This window comes from Chionomys nivalis, chromosome 17, assembly GCF_950005125.1.
Source record: "Chionomys nivalis chromosome 17, mChiNiv1.1, whole genome shotgun sequence".
Classification (NCBI taxonomy): Eukaryota; Metazoa; Chordata; class Mammalia; order Rodentia; family Cricetidae; genus Chionomys; species Chionomys nivalis.
In genome coordinates this window covers 36,488,633-36,494,868 of record NC_080102.1, presented here as the reverse complement: position 1 = coordinate 36,494,868, position 6,236 = coordinate 36,488,633, and positions in this window count along the sequence as shown.

Below are 6,236 nucleotides of genomic sequence, written 5' to 3'. Positions count from 1 at the left end.
TGATCTACACAGAGGAAACCCTGTCTCAAAAAAAAAAAAAAGGTGTGGGGGAGAGGGCATGACTTAGAGGTTGAGAGCACTGGCTGCTTTCCCAGAAGACCCAGGTACAGTTCCCAGCACCCACATGGTAGCCTACAACCATCTGTAACTCCAGTCTCAGGATACCTGATTCCACTTCTGACCTTCTCAAGTACCAGACACACACAAACTGCACATACATACATGCAGGCAAGTGCTCATAAAATAAAAATAAACTTTTAAAAAATTAAGAAAGGAAGGAAGCGGGGACTGGGCTCAGTGGTTAAGAGCATTGCCTACTCTTCCAAAGGTCCTGAGTTCAACTCCCGGCAACCACATGGTGGCTCACAACCATCAGTAATGAGGTCTGGTGCAGACAAACAGACAGAATATTGTATACATAATAAATAAATAAATATTTTTTAAAAAAAAAGAAAAAAAAGGAAGGAAGAAGGGAAGGAGGAAGGAAGGGAGGGAGGAAAAAAGAAAGGAGGAGGAAGGTCCCAAGTGAAAGAATGGCTGAGGGAGAAGGTTCCCTTCTGGTCTCTAGGCCCCTGGTCCTTGTCACTCCCCTTCCTGGGCCAGGGCCAGGTGTGATAGGCTCAGACAACAGCCCCTACCCAGCTGTCAGCACCCAGGCTGCCACCAACGCCCACAGCGATGCACCTGGCCTGCCAACCATCACAGCCACCATCATCCCTCCCAACCTGCAGCGTGGCTCTGGAACCACAATGCCTTTGCAGAAATGCTAACACAGTTCTTCCAATGAGAAAACCCAGGACCATGGAGTGCTGGACCATTTTCCAGCTCTGGCTCCGAGAATTTTGTGACTCACTCTTAGAAGTCTGGTGTCTCTTCTCTTCTTGACCTTTTGGCCAAGTCTAGAAGCTCAGAGCCTTACAGACAAGGATTATAACCACAGAAATCTGGGGACTGGGGATCTGGGGAGCAAAGCTCTTAGAAGCTGAAATCTCCCAGTCATAATCCCTGTGCTCAACCCAGGAGCCCCCCAACCTTCCAGCCATCCAGACTAGCGAGCTGCAGCAAGACAGGACAAGTCCTGGTTAGGAACATTAGGCCAGTACCTTGAGCCCGGGCTGCAAACAGGATGGGACAAGAAAGAGACAGGGCACTTGTGAGCAAAACCAGGGTGCTGGAGGCCTCTCCCCCCAACCCAAGAGGCTCCCCCATGGGGCCAGGAGAGACGCAGGAGAGAAGGAACGTGCAGATGCCAAGGGATTGGAGGGAGGGTGTGTGGTCACCGGGGGTGGCAAGATCTTTCCCTCCCAGCAGCAGAGCTTGGAATTTTCTCCTGGCAGGAAAGGCCCACCACCATCCTATGAACGGAAAACAATCCCTGGCATCTGGCCCCTGAGGCTATATGGTTTCTGACAATCCACCATTATTATCCTCCCTGCTTCACCCTAGCCTGGTGCAGAGGGGAAACTGAGGCAGGCAGGAAGGCAGACAAGTAGGGTCTCTGGTTAAATTCAGAAATTTGACTCACCCTCTGGAAGATTCCGGTTATCTCTATCCCTGGAATACACAATGCTAAACTGTGAGAGGCTGAAGAGAGGGCTCAGCGGTTAAGAGCACTGGGTGCTTTTCAGTAGGAGCCGGGTTCAGTTCCCAGCACCCACATGGAGGCTTAAACCAACTCTGACCCCAGTTTGAGGGAATCCAATTCCTTCTTCTGGTTTCCTCAGGAACCAGGCACATCTGTGGTTAACAGACATACATGTAGGCAAAACACTGACCCCATAAAAACAAGTATCAAAAGAAAATAAATGCAAGTCTGGCCTGATGGATCATGCCTTTAATCCCAGCACTTGGTAGGCAAAGGCAGAGGCAGGCAGATCTCTGAGTTTGAGGACATTTTGAGGACAACCTGGTCTTCAGAGTGAGTTCCAGGACAGCTAGGGCTACATAGAGAAACCCTGTCTTGGAAAAAAGAAAGAAAGAAAGAAAGAAAGAAAGAAAGAAAGAAAGAAAGAAAGAAAGAAAGAAAGAAAAGAAAGAAAGAAAGAAAGAAAGATCTTTTTTAAAAATGGGAAATAACTTACTAAAAACAAAAGCAGCAGAAAAAAAAAACCCACCACCAACAACAACAACAATAGGTCAGGGTCAGGTGAGTCCTGGCAGGGCAGATGGCATTAAGACCAGAGAGGGTATTAATTTGCCCAAAGTGTGTCAGCATGCTGCTCTTTAAAATTTGGTTTTGCTTAAGGGTTATGTTTTGTTTTGTTAGCTACTTTTCACCTTATTTTGAAGCAGGGTCTCATGTAGCCCAGGTTAGACTCAAACCAGCTATGTAGCTGAGGTTGACCTGGTCTCCTGCCTTTCAGGTATGGAGGTTGACAGAAGTAAGCCACAACACTCTATCCATGGTCCTCTCACTGTCCCTGTGAAGGCTCACATTCAGGTCCTCTCCTCTGGGAGGCCTCATCTTTTCCAGGACCCCCCTTTGTCCCGTAAACTGTTCCCATTCCTCCCTTGGCTCCCTGCCACTCTGGGATCAAGTCCAAGCTCCCTCCTGTGGCTGCTCACCTTAGTCCCACTAGGCTGGAGCTAGTCTCTCGCTGGGTGTCCTCTGCCTCTCCTTGTGGTCCCTCTCTCTTTCCCACTGACCAGCTTTCCCCAGAGCCCTTCCCATAGCCCTTCTGGAGCCTTCCCTAGTGGCTCTCTGGAGCCCTGGACTCCCGTACATGGCATTGATGGCCCTTCTGCATCTGCTGCTCACCGAGTCCAGAGGTCATCTGGAACACAGCCTGCCTGGGTCTTAGATTGGACCCAAGACCAAGGTCCAGGGGTTCAGTCACTTGCTCAAGGTAACACAGTAGGTACCAGAGCTGGGACTGGGAACTTTTAGGCGAAGGGAGGACAGAGGAAACAAGTCCCACAACCCTGGAGTCTCAGGGCATCTGGGCTGTAGAGAGGCCTTCGTGTAACCCTCACCTCCAAGGATGAGAAGCACCCCCACACCAGTCACACAGACACCCTGAGACACAGCCCCCACCCCCACGCCCGGGCTGAGTTACAGGGAGCACTCTGCTGCCCAAAGCCGTTTTCACTTCATCTTTTCCTAATTTTGCTTAGAGGAAGTCACGGCGGCTGGGCCCTTTTCCCCTTCTCTCACACACTTGGATTGCTTCCTTTTCCACCCTCACTTCTCTGGAAGCTTAGATCATGGTGACCAAAACAGAAGTCCCTGCCTATGGGGCAGCAGGGTGACGGTGAGCAGGATGGAGGCAGGTGCTAGCAATGGAGAGAAGAGGTGTGCAGAGAGCGGCCTCTAGAGTGGACATGGCACTGTCCCTTCTTTGCATTCTAAGGAACCAAAAACCTAGGAAGCAGGAGAGCCAGGCCAGAGGCACTAAGGAACAGCAGGCTGTGCTCCTAGCTTTGGGCAGGAACAATGTGTCATTCATTCTTCAGCTTCTTCACTCATGCCGTGGTCTACGGATCTTCTGATAGATTTGGGGGGTACAAGAACAGGGTAGAACAGGAGGAGGTGTGTGGCTGGGACCCAGGGCCAACAGCAGCAAACATGGTGACAGGAACCAACGGAAAACAGGGTGAAGGAGCCTAGAGAGCAGGCTTCAGGGAGGGGGCACTGTGGCGGCAGCAGGACGAGCCCCTGCCCAGTGTGGAAAGGGGATGCGTCCATGCAATGGACTCTCTAGGGCTTGGACCACCCACTTCTCTCCCCAGGGTAGACGGTACTCGCTCAAGCCTGGCTCTCTGCTATGAATGGGGGTCCCTTAGCACCTGCTTCCCCAGATATTTAGAGTAAACAGGGCTGTATGAGACAAATCCAAGTGTGTTCTAACAGGAAGAGCCTTCTCCACCCAGCTCATCCTGGTTTGAGAAGAGGGCCCTGCATGGGCTGAGATGGAGAATCTAGATCCAGGCAGGGAGGTGGTGACTCCTAGTTTCCATCCCTCACTATCTGCCTGTTGTCGGATTGTCGTTGCTGTTATTATTATTACTGTGTGTGTGTGTGTGTTTGAGGTAGGAGGGGCAGAGTGTACTTATGGAGGTCAGAGGACAACTTGCAGTGGTTGGTTCTTACTTGTGCTGGAGGATCAGTTCTGTTGTCCTCAGCTACATAAAGAGTTCACGGATAGCTTGCAACACAAGAGTGTCCCAAATAAACCAAAATTAAAACAACAACAACAATTAAAAAAAACAACCCAGCACATCCAGGCTGGCGAACTTAAACACACAGTAGGCACTTCACTTGGCCCTCTGTGCCTGAGTGCCCGCTATGTGTCGGACCCTGCACCCATTTCTCTGAGACAGCCCAGACTCGGGGAAACCACACGAGGCAGGACAAGCTGCAGGTGCAGGCAGTAGAGAGCAATAGCTTCAGGCTGCTGTGACTACACAGCCCAGCATCCAGCCTGCTCTACAGAGTGAGTTCTAGGACAGTCAGGGCTACACAGAGAAACCCTGTCTCACTGGGCACATGCCTTTAATCCCAGCACTCAGGAGGCAGAGGCAGGTGGATCTCTGTGAGTTTGAGGCCAGCGTGGTCTACAAGAGCTAATTCCAGGACAGGCTCCAAAGCTACAGAGAAACCCTGTCTCGAAAAACCAAAGGGGGGGGGGGCAAAAAAAGGAAAGAAACCCTGTTTCAGTAAATAAATTAGAAAAGAAGAAAGAAAGAAAGAAAGAAAGAAAGAAAGAAAGAAAGAGGAAGGAAGGAAGGAAGGAAGGAAGGAAGGAAGGAAGGAAGGAAGAAAGCACCTGTCAAAGAAAGAAAGAAAGAAAGAAAGAAAGAAAGAAAGAAAGAAAGAAAGAAAGAAAGAACCTGTCCAAACTGCTTTGCACTGTCAGTTGGCTTGGGCCGTTGGGGATCCTGTAAGACCCAAAGGCCAAGGTCAGCAGTGGTGAGCTGGGAGATGGTAGCTCTCTGGCAGAAGGGCCCAGATCTACCATGGATGAATGGGTGACTGGCTTGGTTGGTTAACCAGCCTTAGTGGAGAAAGGTGGATGGTATGAACATCAAGGGGCACACGGCATGAGTCCATGCTGTCCTGCTTGGACTGTCATCTGTGAAATGACAGGGTAGCTTCTGCAGGAGCACAGGTCAGCCACTGTCACCTAGTACCTTGTGCTATGCCCCAGGCTGGGCACTGGCCAGGCAGCTTGCTGGAAGGGCCAACTGAAGACTGGGTGGTGGCCTCGGGGATGGGGAAGTAACTGCTTCAACTATCTTTAGCGCCTTCCCTCAGTCTTTGACTCGGCCAGACTGAGCAGAGCTAAAGTGGGGAGATGGAGGCAGGGCCACTTCTCCATAGTCACATGAAGTCAGTGGTCACCCAGGGACCTAGTGTGGTAGCTGACTCCTCTATGCCTACTTGTCAGGGGTGAGCACCATGTCACCCCCATGTGTGAAGGAAGGAGAGCACATGGATGAGCTTGGAGAGGGGCTGCAGTGGCACTGGGGATCACATCCCTCCATTCCTCATGGAGCCTTGGTGGCCCTGCTTGTTGGGGGCAATGGACACAGTCGTCAAGACCTTAGCTTCCTGAGGCAGCATCTGCTTCTGGCTTCCCCAATCCTGGGAGTCTCACCAAGGGATGGTTAGTCTCATCCTGCCTCAGTTTCCTTCTGTGAGCTGTCCTAGTAAAGTGTGTGTGACCCGAAGATGCTCGGAAGCAGCTGTGACCTCACTTCTCCATCTGTGGAATGGGAACAGCTGTCGGGACTGCAGGTGACCCTGAGCCAGGTGTGATGCCCAGTAGGTACTCAGACAGACTTCCGGCTCCTCCCAGCACCCAAACTCGGTTAAAAGACTTGGGTCCTCAGCCGGGCGTTGGTGGCGCACGCCTTTAATCCCAGCACTCGGGAGGCAGAGGCAGGCGGATCTCTGTGAGTTCGAGGCCAGCCTGGTCTACAAAGGGAGTTCCAGGACAGGTTCCAAAGCTACAGAGAAACCCTGTCTCGAAAAAACAAAACAAAACAAAAAAAAAAAAAAAAAAGACTTGGGTCCTCTTCGTGTCTGACTCAGTCCCAGCAGTGCTACCCCTAATCATGCTACTTATTCTCTTGACCTCAGCTTTGCATCTGCACCATGGGGTAGTAACAGAACCCATTTCAAGGAGTGGCCCTAAAGGCTCAGAATTAAGCCAGGTGGTGGTGGCTCTCGTAGAGAGAGGCAGATCTGTAAGTTTGTAGCCAACTGATCTATAGAGTGAGTTCCGGGACAGCCA